Source organism: Molothrus ater, chromosome 2 (assembly GCF_012460135.2).
Source record: "Molothrus ater isolate BHLD 08-10-18 breed brown headed cowbird chromosome 2, BPBGC_Mater_1.1, whole genome shotgun sequence".
Lineage (NCBI taxonomy): Eukaryota > Metazoa > Chordata > Aves > Passeriformes > Icteridae > Molothrus > Molothrus ater.
The window spans coordinates 116250128-116266576 of record NC_050479.2 but is presented as its reverse complement, the minus strand read 5'-3'; the positions used below and the strand labels follow the sequence as shown (position 1 = coordinate 116266576).

Here is a 16449-nt window from a genome sequence, read left to right as displayed (position 1 = left end):
ACAGCCCCACGGGCTGAGAATCCCATGGGAGCAGGTGGAACCACAGACGAGCACACAGAAACCAGTCTGGGAGAGGAAGTGGGCTGTGCCATAGATTTATTGTTCGCAATGCGTTTTGAATTTGTACCAGCATCCCTCCTCTCCCCTCAGATCCCGTATCCTTTTTGAGGTTTGAGTTTTCTCATAAAGAATTCTCGGCCTACACTGGGAAAAATAATTCCGTGGCACCGGGGGAGTGGCGGGGTCTGGGGGTCCCGGGGCCGGTTCCGTCCGTGCGGGGCCTCTCCGTTCTGGAGCTGCCGCCGCCCGCGGCCATCCCGGTCCCGATCCCCGCCCGACCGCGCCCGGCGCGGGAGAGGCGGCGCCGCCCGGGACCCCGCGACAGCCGACACCGACAGGAGCCGAGCCAGAGCCCCGGGCCCATCCCCGGCCCCGCCTCAGCGCTCGGGGCTCCGCGCAGCGCCGGCAGCAGCCCCGGTTCGGCCGGGGGGACACGGGCGGGGCCGGTCTGGATGGGGACACGGGCGGGGCCGGTCGGGGGGACACGGGCGGGGCCGATCTGGATGGGGACACGGGCGGGGCCGGTCTGGATGGGGACACGGGCGGGGCCGATCTGGATGGGGACACGGGTGGTGCTGGTCTGGATGGGGACACGGGCGGGGCCGGTCTGGATGGGGACACGGGCGGGGCTGGTCTGGATGGGGACACGGGTGGTGCTGGTCTGGATGGGGACACGGGCGGGGCCGGTCTGGATGGGGACACGGGCGGGGCTGGTCTGGATGGGGACACGGGTGGTGCTGGTCTGGATGGGGACACGGGTGGTGCCGGTCTGGATGGGGACACGGGCGGGGCCGGTCTGGATGGGGACACGGGCGGGGCCGATCTGGATGGGGACACGGGCGGGGCCGCGAGCGATGGCCCCGCCCCCATCCCGGACAGGGCGGGACGGAGCCGGGGCTCGGGGGGCGGAACCGGGAGGCGGAGCCGGGAGGCGGGGCCAGGGGCGGAGCCGGGGCTCCGTGAGGCGGCCCCGGGGGCGGAGCTTATGGGGCGGGTCCCGGTACCGGCTCAGGTGTGCGGGGCGGGTCCCGGTACCGGCTCAGGTGTGCGGGACCCCAGGGCGGCTGCGCGGGGCGGGGCCGAGCTTATTTAGAAGCCGGAAATCGCCTTGGCCGCCATTTGCTCACTCTGAGCACGCTGCGGACGGGTGGCTCCTGTCCCCGCTCCGCAGCTTCTTCTCCCCTCCTGTTCCCCCCTCTACCTTTCCTTTCTCCTGCTTGTATTCCCCTCCTTTCTCTGCTTTTCTCTCTCCCCCCTTTTCTCTCCTCCTCAAAGCCGACTCCTTCTCCTCCCTTTTCGGCCTCCCCTCCTGTCTCCCCCTCTACCCTTCCTTTTCCTCCCTGTATTCCCCTTCTCTCTCTTCCCCCCTTTCCTTCTCCTCCCCTTTCGGCCTCCCCTCCTGTCCCCTCCTCTACTCTTCCTTCTCCTCCCCGTATTCTTCTTCTTTGTCCCCCAGACCCTCCCCTCCTCTTCCCCTAAACCTGGCCCTAACCCGCTCTCCTCTTTCCTGTCCTGTCCCTACTCCGCTACTCCCTTCTATTCCCCCTCTCTCCCTTCTCTGTCCACTGTCGCTCTGCCCCCTCCCAGCCTTTCCCTTCCCCTTTCGCTTTCCTCCCTGCTATCCCTCCTCTCTTCCCGTTCTCCCCGTTCCTTCTTTCCTCTCAGCCGCGGGGCTGGGGGTGCCGGACAATAATAAAGCCCAGAGGGCCGGAGTCCGGCGCCCCCGGTCCCGCTGGAGTCCCCGGTGGTGTCCCCATGCAGTTCCATGGTTGTGAACGCAGGGGACACGGCCGGGGCTCCGCTTCCCCCATCACACGGGCCCCCCTCCTTTGGACGGGGTCCCGGGGGTGGTGCGGGGTCGGGTTTGGGGACCCCCTTGTTTGGAGGGGGTCCCGGGGTGGGGGGCCCCCTCATTAGGAGGGGGTCCTTGGGAGGGGGGGGGGTTAGGAAGGGCCCCCTCATTAGGAGGGGGTCCTTGGGAGGGGGGGGGTTAGGAAGGGCCCCCTCATTAGGAGGGGGTCCTTGGGGGGGGGGGGGGGTTAGGAAGGGCCCCCTCCGGAGGGGGGGGTCCCGGGGGGGGCGGGGCGGGCCCCCTCCGGAGGAGGGGGTCCGGGGAGGGGGGCGGGGCGGAGGGGGGGCATTCCCCCCTCCAGGTCCCGCCCCCCTTCCCCGGGCCCCCTCCTCCGGACGGGGTCCCGGCCCGGCCCCCTCCCGGGGACCCCCTCCTCCGGACCGGGGCCCGGGGGGAGGGAGGGGGGCGGGTGGGGTGGGGGGGAAGCAGAGGGGGGCACGTCACTCTGCGCCGTGACAGAAAAACACACGCGTAACACAAAAAAACAAACCACGCACACACGAACAGCCCTCCCGTCCGGGCCCCCTCCCTCCCCCCGGTCCGGAGGAGGGGGTCCCCGGGAGGGGGCCGGGCCGGGACCCCGTCCGGAGGAGGGGGCCCGGGGGAAGGGGGCGGGGCCCGGAGGGGGAATACCCCCCTCAGCCCCACCCCCTCCCCCGGACCCCCTCCTCCGGAGGGGGCCCGCCCCGCCCCCCCCCGGGACCCCCTCCTCCGGAGGGGGCCCTTCCTAACCCCCTCCCCAGGACCCCCTCCTAATGAGGGGGGCCTTCCTAACCCACCCCCCCTCCCCAAGGACCCCCTCCTAATGAGGGGGCCCTTCCTCACCCATCCCCCCCCCCCCTCCCTCCCCAGGACCCCCTCCTAATGAGGGGGCCCTTCCTCACCCACCCCGGGACCCCCTCCTAATGAGGGGGCCGCTGTAACCCGCACCCCCACCCGCCCAGTGTGATGTAGGGACAGCCGGAGCCCCGGCGGTGTGGGCCGGTGTATTGGACTGGAATCGGGGGGACCCGCAGAGCGGCTCCGGCCCCGTGTGGGGACCCCAGCGAGGGCGGGGGCGCCGGGCTCCGGCCCTCTGGGCTTTATTATTGCCCGGCACCCCGAGCCCCGCAGCTGCGAGGAAAGGAGGAGAGCGGGGAATGGAGAACGAGAATAGGGGAGCGGAGGGGCACGTGAGGGGAAGGTGGGGAGAGGTCGGGGTGTGCAGGGCGGCAGGGGACGGGGCAGGGGGGAAGGCAGGGTGGGGAGAGAAGAGAGAGGGGAAGGATGGAGGAATAGGGTAGGGTAAGGTAGGGCTGAGTAAGGGAATAGAGAAGTAGGATAGGAGGGAGGGGGCGGGGGGCGGCCGTAGGGGGGGAGGGAGGGGAGGGCTAGGGGGGAGAGGGAGGGGGGGGGTTTGGGGGGGGGGGTGGGTGTAGGGGGTGGGGGAGGGGAGGAAGGGAGGGTAGAAAGGAGAGGTATAGAAAAACACAGACACAAAAGAAAAGAAACACAGAGGAAAATATAAAGGAACAGAGATATAGGGCCCCGGCCGGCCGCAACCTCCCTCACCGAACGCCGAGGAGCAAATGGCTCCGCTGGGCCCTCCCCGCGCCTTAAATCCCGCCAGGCCCCGCCCCGCGCAGCCGCACTGGGGTCCCTCACACCTGTGCAGGCCCCGCCCCTCACACCTGTGCCGGCCCCGCCCCTCACACCTGTGCCGGCCCCGCCCCCGGGGCTCCGCCTCCCCCCCGCCCCCCTCCCGCCCATAAAACCCGGCGGATCCGCGCCTGTCCTGCTTTCTTCGGGGGCTGCTCGTCTTGGGATGCTGCGGGAGCGTCGGTCGGAGCGCTGCGAGGAGATCCGGATCGGGGCTGTTGCTGGTGCTGCGTGGAGCCCGAGGTGCTCTGGTAAGACCAGGATCGGGGTCTGGGCCCGGGGATTTGAGTCCTGGTTCTGCTGGTGTCTGTTGTGGGAGGTAGGCAGGGTGTGGGTGCTGGGGCTGGATAATCGAGGCGGGATTAGGGCAGGGATCGGATCGGTATCGCAGCAGGTGGGAAGAGCCGCTCCGGGATGGGGACTGGGACCGAGCCCGGCACTGCCGCTCCTGCTCCGGCCGGCACGGGGCTGGGGTCCCGCCGGGGCTCCAGGCAGCGGGGAGCCTGGGCTATGATGGTGCTGGGCCGCCAGGAAGACTGCGCTTCCCTGGAGTAGCCCCGGGATCGCGGCTGGAAACGGGTAGGGCAGGGGAATTGCCTGTGGCAGCCCCGGGACCCCATTGGCCCCGCCACTCCCTCAGCGCCGCCGCCTGCCCTGCGGGGCGCCCCCTGGCGGACACGGCGCCGCCCCTCAGCCCCCGCGGGGACACCAAGCCCACCCCGCCCTGGCCCCGACAGTACCGCGGCCACCGCGCTCCTCTGTACCGGGACACCACCATCCCCTGTGAGAGCCACAGCGCCCACATTGTCCTTCTCCGTGTCCGCATCCCCGGGGAATCCCCACCAAACGACCGGGGCTGTAGCGCTGGGGCCGCTGCTCCCGCTGCGGCTGTGCCCGGTGTGGGCCCAGAGGAGGCCAGAAGCCCCCGAAGGGCTGGCAGCCCTCACGCCTTGGGATCTGCAGGAGGAGCTGTGCCTGCAGCGTGCCGAACACGCGTCCCGGCACGGGCACCGGGGTACCGGGACAGCGCTGGCACAGACACAGCTAAAGCACTGCCTGTGGCCCCTCAGCCAGGGGCTGCTCTGAACACGCAGGTGGAGACACCTCAGCCCGGACAGACGCCACCGACAGCCCAGAGGGACCCCAAGGAGCAGCTGGCATTGCCTGGAATGGAGGCACTGGCCGTTTGTAGAGGGCCTCAGACAGCAGTTCCCATTTCCGATCTCCCAGAGCTCCCACACAGCTGGCAGGTATGTCCTGGCTACCCCAAGTCCCTTCCCTCCTTTCCAGCCTGAGGCCATCGTCCCTCACAGCATTAAAGCCAGGGCCATCTTCCCTCACAGATATGGAATCCCAAGCAAAATACCTTGGAGATGCCTTAAAATCAGAGGTTGGAGCAGGATGAAGTTTGTAACTTTCCAGGGAGCCAGCTGGAAGTGCAGAAGTGATGGAAAACTTTCACAGGTGGGTCCCACTGGAGGTGTGCTGAAGGCAGGGATGTGCATCCCTTTCCTGAGGGGAAAAAACATGCAGAAGGCTTCTGCTGAGGCTCTGAAGGGAGCTGGGCTTCTGCAGGGAGAGGTGTGCTGCCTCAGCACAGCCTGGGATCGTGTCCAGCCACCCCCTTGTCCTGCTTTGAAATATCAACTGGAGCCTGAGCTCCGGGGGAGGGGGGTGAAATCACCTGGGTTCCAGGGAACTCTGTCAAGTGATGGCCCCAGGGACATCAGCGGAGCTGGGGGATGATGAGGGTTTTAAATAGCAAGTTCTATGGAATACAGACCTGTCCTTGTCCTGATCCCACTCAGCTTCCCTGGAACCTCTGCTGGCTCCTGACACAGCTGGTGTAACAGTAGTACCCCTACATGGGAATTTCCACTCTCCATGAGCTGCTGTCAGGTTATTCCAGCAGGAATTCATCAGGGAATGTGGGGCTGTGGGTACAATTCATCTGAACTAGCAAAGCTGATACCAAACCCCAAATCCAGGCACCACATAGAGAACAATCTTTGTGCTGCCCTGTCAGCTAAAACCCCTGGGCTGGGAAATTTCAGCAGCCAAGTACATGGAATAATCTAAATCCCAGCAGCCAGCGTTTCCCAGAGGGACAATCCCAGTCCCAGGGGGGCAGCTCGTGTCGTTCCCCTGCTGCTGGTGGGACAAATTCCCCTCAGGATGGGCGGGAGCTGGGAGCGGGGATGGGGCAGCGCCGCCGGGAGATGAGGCCGCTGCAATGTTGGGAACGTTCCTGCCCTGCAGGAGCCAGGAGCCAGAGCAGATCCCTCCTGGCCAGGCTGGGGGCAGCCGCTGGGTCTGCTCTGGGGGAAACACCAAACACCCTGTCCCTGCCAGGAGCCCTGACCCTGCTCTCCCTCCCACTCCTGGGCAGGGCCAGGGCTGCCCTGAGGGGGTTCCGACCCAAAAAACCCCACAGCCCACAGAGTGAACGTTCCCAACAGGGAAATGCAGTGCTGGAATAAAAAACCTGTTAAAAAGGCTATGACAACACTGTAGTGGGGTTCCCAGGAACCTCCTGGTTTGCTCCTGGTTCTGTTTTTATGTATTTTAGTCCCTCAATGGGCAGTTTGTAGGGTTTATTCTGGGACTCAGAGGTTGAGCAGGGCTGGCTTTGGATTGGCCTTCACCTCTGGTCACACTTGGGCCAAGCTGGGTGAACTCCTCACCTCAGCTTTTCCCTCCAGAATATCCCTCACTCATTTCCCTGCAGGTGAGCTCGGGTTTTGCCCCAAACTGGCTGCTCCTCACCTGCCCTTGCCCTCCCAGTGTCCCTCCTGTTCCCCACAGGTGACACCAGGGAGGCCCCTCTGCCTTCCTCCTGCCCCTCTCCAGCCCCAGCCGCTCCTCTGCTCGCTCCTCTGCCTTGTCCCACACAGTGGGGCACCAAAGGGGAAAGGTTCGTTAATTTAATTAATTCTGCTATTAACTAATTAATTAATTCCATTCCCCAGTGAGAAGAACAGGAACTCACAGCCACCGAGGCCTGACGGGTTCCTGCAGCGAGGGCTCAGCGCACGTCCACAGAGGTAAGTCCAGCATCTGAAAGAAAAAAAACACAGCAGAAAAATGTGATTTATTTGGCTTCTAAGTTATTTCAGGTTCTTAGAGCCCAGCCAACATTTGCTCTTGATTTTGGTTGGGTGAATGGTGAGCAGTGGGCACAGGTCATGCCATTCGTGGGGGCAGAAAAAGTAGATTGAGCTCACCCGATTTCAAGTTATTAAAAAAGATTTATAACCCTTTAAACACAACACCATTTAATTACCAAAATGCTTCTTCCATGATTTTAACTGGTTCTCAGTATGTTTTATAAAACTTAAAATAACACCTCCTCCTTAACAGACTCATAAAACATTAGACAAAAAGTTCTAATTCCAGTCTCAGGCTTACACAAGAGACCCTCCCCATAACCAAACAAAAAAATCAAACTAATGTACCAAAAGTGGACCTTATTAACATTAAAAATACAACTCAACCATATCCAAAAAAACCCCAAATTTATTTCCTCCAAACACTAAATACTCTTCAAATTCTAAATCAAGAACTCTAAAAAGGAACAAAACCCATAAAAAAATTCTTCAAATACCAAAAACCTGAACCTAGAAGTAACTATTACTCAAAGCCCACAAAAATATAGAACAATCTAATCAATATCCTAAATACAAAAAACCCCCACTATACAAATTAGTACCATGCTAAATAGAACAGCAATGAAAATCTTTTACCAAGAAACATAGCTCCCAATAAATAAATAAAACCACCATGTAAAGATGTAGGTAGTAATAGTAACCCAACAATCTGGAGTTTCTCCAAAACACTTCAAGAACTTCAGTATTTATAAATAACAACCTTCAGTAAATCAAGTATTAATAAAATCAAACAAGATTAAATTTCACTACATTTAAGTCTAAATAGTCTTAAATTTCATTTTATCACTGTAATGTTCTATTAAAGTTAGGTTTATTACTCCTTACTATCAGAATTAATTATTACTAAATTTAAATGTTATTTAATGAAACTAATGCTAAATTTTATTGAAAATCATTTACCTAAACTACAAAGTATAGAGTTCATTTTCTTTAAAAAGTACAACTCCAATTAAAACAACTAAAAATGAACTCTAACAAATACCTACTCATAAGTAAAAAAAAATAGTTTATTACATCATCCATTTCATAAAAAGTTCTATTCTTCATTACAATCTCTAGTTTTTATCTTTTATAAATAACACCAAAAAATAGCAATTACTATTAATATCATACTATTAATAGTAATAAAAAAAAATAATAAAAATCTTACTATTTTAAGATTTTTATTCTATTTCCCTCATATATAAATATTTTTTTAAAAAGTTATCTTAACTTCTCCAAACACTTACTACTAATATACTAATTATAGAAAATTATTAATTTTATAATAAACATTATTTATAAAATATTATTATAATATTCACAACAGACTTTCACATACTTTACCATCTCTTTATATAATTACCACAAACATACAGAATTTCAAAATCCCACTTTTTTATTCTCTAACCACTTGTACCTCTCTCAAACCAAGTTAACTCCCTAACTAATCTCTACACTAACTCTATAAGTTAACCTAATGTTATCTCATAATTTTAAGTATTTTTTCAAGTTAAAAAAATTCAAATTTATTAAACCTATTAATCCAAACTCCAAACTGTTAATCTTATTACTTTGCTCAGTTATTATTACAAAAACACTTCAATGAAAAATCGAACTACAACATTAATTTATTTTCTAAGTTCCATACCAAGTCATCAATGTCTCCTACATTTCCTCCACCCTCACACTCTCGATATCCAAATCCAAACTGACAATCCTGTCTATAACCACTTTCAAATCTTTAAAAAATAAGGTTACTATATTCAAAACATCTCTATTCTAAAAATACTTTAAAAACCCAATTATTAAATAATTTAATTCATCTTTCATCCTAAAATTTTACTCATAATTACCATTTTAAAAAACATTATATAAAAATGTATTAAGTAACACCCACGAATTAAAATTTAAACTATAATCAAACCCTAGCTCTACCTAAATAAAATAATTAACAAGAAACCCAAATATTTGCTACATCAAAAATAAAATTCAAATAATTTTAACTTTAACAATTTAACTTTATCAATATAACAACTAAACCTATTTTTAACAATTATGTAACCTTCCACTAATTTAAAATTTATCAACTGTTAGAAACTCTAAAATAATATACAGTATTTTAATATTTAATAAATATATAATTTCACATGTTACTAATTATATATATAATTTCACATGTTACTAATTATATATATAATCTAAATAATTCCTAATTAATTTAATTTTTTCTTTACTGCATACATTATTTTAATCTAATATTTCTTCATACTTATAACAAAATAAAATTATAATAACAACAACTTAAATAAGTATCTCTCAAATCTCTGAGCAATTTTATAAACCAAAATGTATCGATAGTTTATTTCTCACATGAAAACATAAAGTTTACTTACATCTCAACAAGTGCAAAAACCCAGGTAAATTTCAATAAAAGACACAAAAAAACACATCACACAAAACCCACACTGACCACTCCACCACTAAAAAAAATGTCAATTACACAATGTAAAATACAAATGTAAATTACACAAAAATTCCAACCTACTGCTTAACATCTTGTATTACACCCACCAAAACCTATCAACTTTAGGTTTCTTTATAAAAATCAATAGTATAAAATTCTTACTAAATAATAACTTAAAAGTATAAAATTCAATCAAATATGATGCCTCTATTTAGGCTATTTACTTTTAATTATACAGCTTTACCAATTACCCAACCTAAACCAAACAATTAAAAAACTTTAAAGTTTCAGGTTTAAATACTTTGTATTTATCTATCACTACTCAAAAAAATTCATTCTTTACTTACCTAATCAATACACCAATTACAAATAATCCCCATAATGAAAAACAAGTGCATTATTAACTCTTAATATAAAAATTATTACCAACATAAAACATTAAAAAATCATTTATTCATCAATACTAATCAAAACGCAAAAATAATTTCAAACCTTGAAACTTAAAAAAAACCCACATCACTTTTTATGCCACCTATTACTTCAGCAACACTAAAATGATGAAATAAATTAAAATATTATCTAAATAAGCAATCTAACACTACATCCTTTACATGAAATAACTTTTTAACAGATAGCAAAAGTATTAAACACGCAGTTTTACAAAACAAAACAACAGTGAATTTTCTTTTATTAACACACATAAATAAAAATTTAATTAAATATATTCTATAAATTTATCTACTAACTCAAAATCTATTTATAAAAATAGACAACTTTTAAAAATATCAAAAATAAGAATAAATAATAAAACTGAATGGAACAATTTATTTAGTAAATCAAATTTAACACCATCATTAAAAAATAAAACAAAATTATATATTTTAATTTTTATAATATTACTACTAATAATAATAACACCTTGTTTACATTAATATATGCAACCAATGCTTAACAAATCTATTAATAAAAATTTCTTAATACAGAGAGAGAGGGGAGATGTGGGAATTGGAAAACCAGAAACTTCCAGGGACACCAAAAGATTGGATCTGCAGGTGGGAAGGAGCTTGGATTGATGTAGAAATACAACACAGAGGCATTAGCAGAAAATCATCCATAAAATAATGATGTGTCTATGGCTGTAAGTGAGAAGCTGTAAAGGTGAGGTGGTGAAGGGTTTCTGATGTGAGGCTGGGGCTGTACAGAGCAAACCAAGAGCTCAGAATCATTACAGAAGCACCCGTGGGCAAGGGAGAAGCCATTGGACAAAGTGCCCACAGTGCAGCAGAATTAAGTCAAGGTGATGGGTTAGAAAAGCAAAATCACCCTGTGGCAGCTCTGTGGGTTAGAAAGTGACACATGGCCTTGTGACAAAGAGCTGGGACTGCTCTTGAACTGTAGCAAACTGCAAACTGCTCACCCCTGTAAAGTGTGCTGGGCTCTGGGGCTGATCTGTACCTGAGCAATGAATCCTCATGACCCAGAGCCAGCCCCTGAGGCTGATCTGTACCTGAGCAATGAATCCTCATGACCCAGAGCCAGCCCCTGAGGCTGATCTGTACCTGAGCAATGAATCCTTCTCACCCAGAGCCAGCCCCTGAGGCTGATCTGTACCTGAGCAATGAATCCTTCTCACCCAGAGCCAGCCCCTGAGGCTGATCTGTACCTGAGCAATGAATCCTCATGACCCAGAGCCAGCCCCTGAGGCTGATCTGTACCTGAGCAATGAATCCTTCTCACCCAGAGCCAGCCCCTGAGGCTGATCTGTACCTGAGCAATGAATCCTCATGACCCAGAGCCAGCCCCTGAGGCTGATCTGTACCTGAGCAATGAATCCTTCCTGCCCCAGAGCCAGCCCCTGAGGCTGATCTGTACCTGAGCAATGAATCCTTCCTGCCCCAAAGCCAGCCCCTGAGGCTGATCTGTACCTGAGCAATGAATCCTCATGACCCAGAGCCAGCCCCTGAGGCTGATCTGTACCTGAGCAATGAATCCTTCTCACCCAGAGCCACCCCCTGAGGCTGATCTGTACCTGAGCAATGAATCCTTCCTGCCCCAGAGCCAGCCCCTGAGGCTGATCTGTACCTGAGCAATGAATCCTTCCTGCCCCAAAGCCAGCCCCTGAGGCTGATCTGTACCTGAGCAATGAATCCTCATGACCCAGAGCCAGCCCCTGAGGCTGATCTGTACCTGAGCAATGAATCCTTCCTGCCCCAGAGCCACCCCCTGAGGCTGATCTGTACCTGAGCAATGAATCCTTCCTGCCCCAGAGCCAGCCCCTGAGGCTGATCTGTACCTGAGCAATGAATCCTTCCTGCCCCAGAGCCAGCCCCTGAGGCTGATCTGTACCTGAGCAATGAATCCTTCCTGCCCCAGAGCCAGCCCCTGAGGCTGATCTGTACCTGAGCAATGAATCCTTCCTGCCCCAAAGCCAGCCCCTGAGGCTGATCTGTACCTGAGCAATGAATCCTTCCTGCCCCAAAGCCAGCCCCTGAGGCTGATCTGTACCTGAGCAATGAATCCTTCCTGCCCCAGAGCCAGCCCCTGAGGCTGATCTGTACCTGAGCAATGAATCCTTCTCACCCAGAGCCAGCCCCTGAGGCTGATCTGTACCTGAGCAATGAATCCTTCCTGCCCCAAAGCCAGCCCCTGAGGCTGATCTGTACCTGAGCAATGAATCCTTCTCACCCAGAGCCAGCCCCTGAGGCTGATCTGTACCTGAGCAATGAATCCTTCTCACCCAGAGCCAGCCCCTGAGGCTGATCTGTACCTGAGCAATGAATCCTTCTCACCCAGAGCCAGCCCCTGAGGCTGATCTGTACCTGAGCAATGAATCCTCATGACCCAGAGCCAGCCCCTGAGGCTGATCTGTACCTGAGCAATGAATCCTTCTCACCCAGAGCCAGCCCCTGAGGCTGATCTGTACCTGAGCAATGAATCCTTCTCACCCAGAGCCACCCCCTGAGGCTGATCTGTACCTGAGCAATGAATCCTTCCTGACCCAGAGCCAGCCCCTGAGGCTGATCTGTACCTGAGCAATGAATCCTTCCTGCCCCAGAGCCAGTCCCTGAGGCTGATCTGTACCTGAGCAATGAATCCTTCTCACCCAGAGCCAGCCCCTGAGGCTGATCTGTACCTGAGCAATGAATCCTTCTCACCCAGAGCCAGCCCCATCCCTTGGTTGCTGACAGTGGTGGCTCTGGGCAGGGCTGTCTCTGTGTCTCCTCCAGCAGACAGGGCTGGGGCTATGTCACAGACATCTTTTATGGAAAATCCTTTCCTTGGGATTTTTCCTCCTGAGAAGCTGAGGGGCCTCAGGAACAAAATGTCAGCAATGGTTTTCTGCTGCTGTGGGATGCAGCAGGTGCATCTGGGATTGGGCTCATGGGGCTGTTTCTAATTAATGGCCAATCACAGTCAGCTGGCTCAGATTCTCTGTCCAAGCCCAAACCTTTGTTATCATTCATTCTTTTTCTATTCTTGGCCAGCCTTCTGATGAAATCCTTTCTTCTATTCTTTTGGTACAGTTTTAATGTAATACACACCATAAAATAACAGATCAGCCTTGTGAAAGATGGAGCCAGCTCCTCGTCCCGTCCCTCACCCTCGGGCCCCCGTGAGCACGGTCACAGGGCTGGGCTGGCAGCAATGGCATTCCCAGGCAGCAAATGCCAGCAGAGAGGAAAAGGGGAGCCCTGTGTCCCTCTGACTCACCCCACAGCCTGGGCAGGACCAGAGCCCTCCAGTGCAGACCCTGCTGCTGAGGCCTCGTGGCTTCGGCTGCTCAAACACCGAAGATTTGGGCAAAGATGCGAGGAGTTTGGTGATTTCTCCTGTCCTGAAAGAGAGGAGGAAAAGAAAATTAAGTCCAGTGTGGAAGTCCAAGGATCCAGTTTTCACACTTCTGCTCTGATTGCTCGCTATGAGGTTTTATCCATGAGAGGTGACACCAATTCAAACATAAAAGTGCCCTTCTCCAGCATTTTCATTCCTAACTATTTCAGACATTAAAAGGAAGCTCATTTTTCTTATTACATTCTTTGCCTAACTTTAATAGAACCGTTTTCATCTCACATCTCACTTGTCAGTGCTTTACACTGGACTTTGTACAAAGGGCTGGTGTATCACAAGAGATCCCAAAGAGAAACCCCTCCAGAACCTGCCAGGGGAGGTTCCAAGGCACTCCAGAGCACAGCCAGCTGTTCCTGCCTTGCCAGGCCACACCATCCTGTCACATCCAGCTGGGCTGTGCAGGCCAGGCAGAGGCTGCCCTTCCCTCTGGGGAGCACCTGAAACAACAGGGGAAAGGCAAAATGGAAATGTTTACTGTCAGAAAAGGAGTGCCTAAAATCAGAACTTCTGGGCAAATTCACTAACACCACTTTCACATGAGAAACACAGGCCATGCCCATCCTTCCAGCCCAGGTGAAAACAGGAAGGAGAACTACAGGAAAAGCAGGAAGACAGAGTCCCTGATTTGGATACATTTCCCAAAGTCTCTTCTGCGTTGTACGCTCTTTGTGCTCTTTAAAAGAATGGATTGCTGCTAAAAAAATAACATTTTATCAGCCACAGCCAGGGGGTGAGCTACAGCTGCAGAGCCAGGTGCGGGGGAGAGCTGGAGAAGTGAAGGAACAGGCAATCCTCTCCAAAATAAATCTTGTTTAGATTCATCAGCACTGGGAACGAGGAAAACACGCTGTCCTGGATGCATCAAGGCCACAATGGCCCTGGCTTGGTCGTTGTCCTTTGCCCCTGAGCTTTGGCTTCACGCCCTCTCCAGAGGAGCAGGGAATGCCTGCAGGGAAAGGGGACTCAGGTCCCCCTCAGGGATGTGTCAGGAAAGGAGGGGAGCTCTTTGGAGTAGCTGACCAGTCAGAAGCTGTGCCAGGGGCAGCTGGGGCTGGAAATGCTCACTCAGGATTGCACACCTGGGGGTGCCAGGAAGCAGGGGCTGCACATGTGCCCAATTCTGTGATGGGCCAGTCAGAAGTCATGTAACCCAGCAACTGCTCCTCTCTGCACACTTAGAAATACATGAAAACCAGAAAAAAACCAACCAAACCAACCAAACAACAACTGCAAGAGAGAGGGCTCCGTGCAGCATCACCTCAGTGTTCTGCTCAGTATGGGCAGAAGGAAGGAGGAAAGCTGTTCCTGCAGTACTGCCAGTTGTGCACCAGGCAGTCTGAGAGAGCCAGAACTGCCCTCAGCTGCAGCTTCCTCCTTGCTCTGAGGGACCAGAGGCACCACACAGCCCAAAACTGGCAGCACTCAACCCCTGCTAGCACGGACACCTTCACATTCCCTCTTTGGCCACACAAACCCTGGATGGTTTCAGCACTCACCCCCTGCTAGCACGGACACCTTCACATTCCCTCTTTGGCCACACAAACCCGGGATGGTTTCAGCACTCACCCCCTGCTAGCACGGACACCTTCACATTCCCTCTTTGGCCACACAAACCCTGGATGGTTTCAGCACTCACCCCCTGCTAGCACAGACACCTTCACATTCCCTCTTTGGCCACACAAACCCGGGATGGTTTCAGCACTCACCCCCTGCTAGCACGGACACCTTCACATTCCCTCTTTGGCCACACAAACCCGGGATGGTTTTGCTTTCCTGTCAGCCTTGGCAAATTTCACTGACATTTATCCAGGCAGCAGACTCCCTGTGTGGCTCTGGGGTCAGATCCCCTTGGCACAAAAACCTGAGAGAAGATTGGAAGGAATCTGTTAAATCTTCCTCACACAAGCACCAATTTATCAGATTATGCTCCTTTCTGACCCCCAGATGGGGCAACTGAGGGGCCTTTAAAAACTTTGATTCCATGTTCAGTCTCATGTGAAGGGTGAGACAATACAGATGTTATAATTCACACCATCACAATCAGAAGCCAACTATTTCCTAATTCCAATACACTCTAAGTGTTTCTTGGCCTGTCAGCTTTTGTCACACCATGCTGTAAATTCCTTAAAACCAATCATCTAAAGCTACCCCTCCTGAATCTTATTACAATGCATCTTTCATAGATCTATTTCTCCAAAGTACCCAGTCTTATTTACAAAGTCACCCTTTAAAACTTGTTTCTAGCTCCAGTTCTCTCTCAGCAATGCCTGTCCCATTCCGTGGCATTTCTAGTCAGCGTTTCTTATCTCAACATCTCCATACAGACACACGCTGTGGGAGCCTTCTGTCAAACTCTGAACGTTTCCTGCACATCCATGTCCCTCACCAGAGCTGCTCTCGGCCAGCACGGGGCTGTGAGTGCTGCTGCAGGGCACAGGCTCTGAGGAGCGCTGCGGCAGTGACATCAAAGCCAGCAGAAGCCATGGCCGAGCAGACAGAGATCCTCCCCTGCTCTGACGGCTGAGTCCCTGCGGCTCATCCCCACCGCGTCCCTGCTCCAGGGAGGATGCCCTGGGGCCACACGCTGCCCTGCCGGCAGAAGAGAAAGGGCTAATGAAGCTTTTGGGGCACATCCTGTCCCAGAGGGGTTTGACACAGGCACGGGAAGCTCTCACACGCAGATTGTCCTGAGCCGGAGCACTCCAGGGCATCCTTGAGACAGAGAGCAGGAAAAAGCCGCAGCTGCAGCTCTGATCCTGCTCCGTGCTCTCCCAGAGGGGCAGGAACCCCATTTCCTCCCGACCCCGGGAGCCCCAAGGAAAATCCCTTACTGGGCTGGCACTGGAGCTGCCGCTGGAGCTGCTGCTTTCCTGGCACTCTTGCCCCAGAGCCAGCGGTTTCTGCGGGAGCAGGAGGTGTTCGTGCAGGTCAGAAGCTGCCCGTGCCTGGAGCATTCCCTTGGGGACACGAAGCTTCCCACGTGCATTCTGCAGCCCAATTTGTCATTTAGGCGCGTTTCAAGAGAGTTTAAATGCGAGTGAGGTGGCTTGGTGCCAGCACAGCGTCAGATACGGGGCATCAGGAGACTCACCGGACCACATTCCCTGCAGACTGTCCCCTCTCAGCACCACAGCTGCAGCATTCGCGTTCCTCACCGAGTTCTGTTTCCAGGACTCCCCTCAGGAAACTGGTGGCGCTTCCAGATGCAAATCCCCGAGGCACCACCGCTCCTTTCCCCCCGCGAACCCCCCTCCCTCCATCCCTTCCTCCTTTTATAACCACGGCTCCACCCAGGATTCAAAGGGAGGCTCCCAGGTGCTTCCCGAGACCCAAATCATGCCAGGTGTTTCGGGAAATAAACAGAAAAAAGCTCGTCCCTTCTGGGGTACCAAATTATCTTTTCCCACATTCCCCCTTCTGTCTCCTGTTCCCTAAGG

The 16449-nt window shown here is 52.2% G+C and overlaps 1 long non-coding RNA gene across 2 annotated transcripts; it reads left to right on the top strand.

Moving 5' to 3' along the window:
• The first annotated feature begins 3607 nt into the window (after positions 1-3607).
• Positions 3608-13191, top strand: LOC118699958 (uncharacterized). Of its 2 annotated transcripts, none has more exons than XR_004982150.2 (5): positions 3608-3801; positions 4621-4800; positions 4894-5014; positions 6520-6594; positions 12688-13191. It is a non-coding gene; the product is annotated as an uncharacterized LOC118699958 (long non-coding RNA). The 2 variants fall into 2 exon arrangements; XR_004982151.2 differs by lacking the exon at positions 3608-3801 and adding an exon at positions 4015-4129.
• Positions 13192-16449: the final 3258 nt, after the last annotated feature.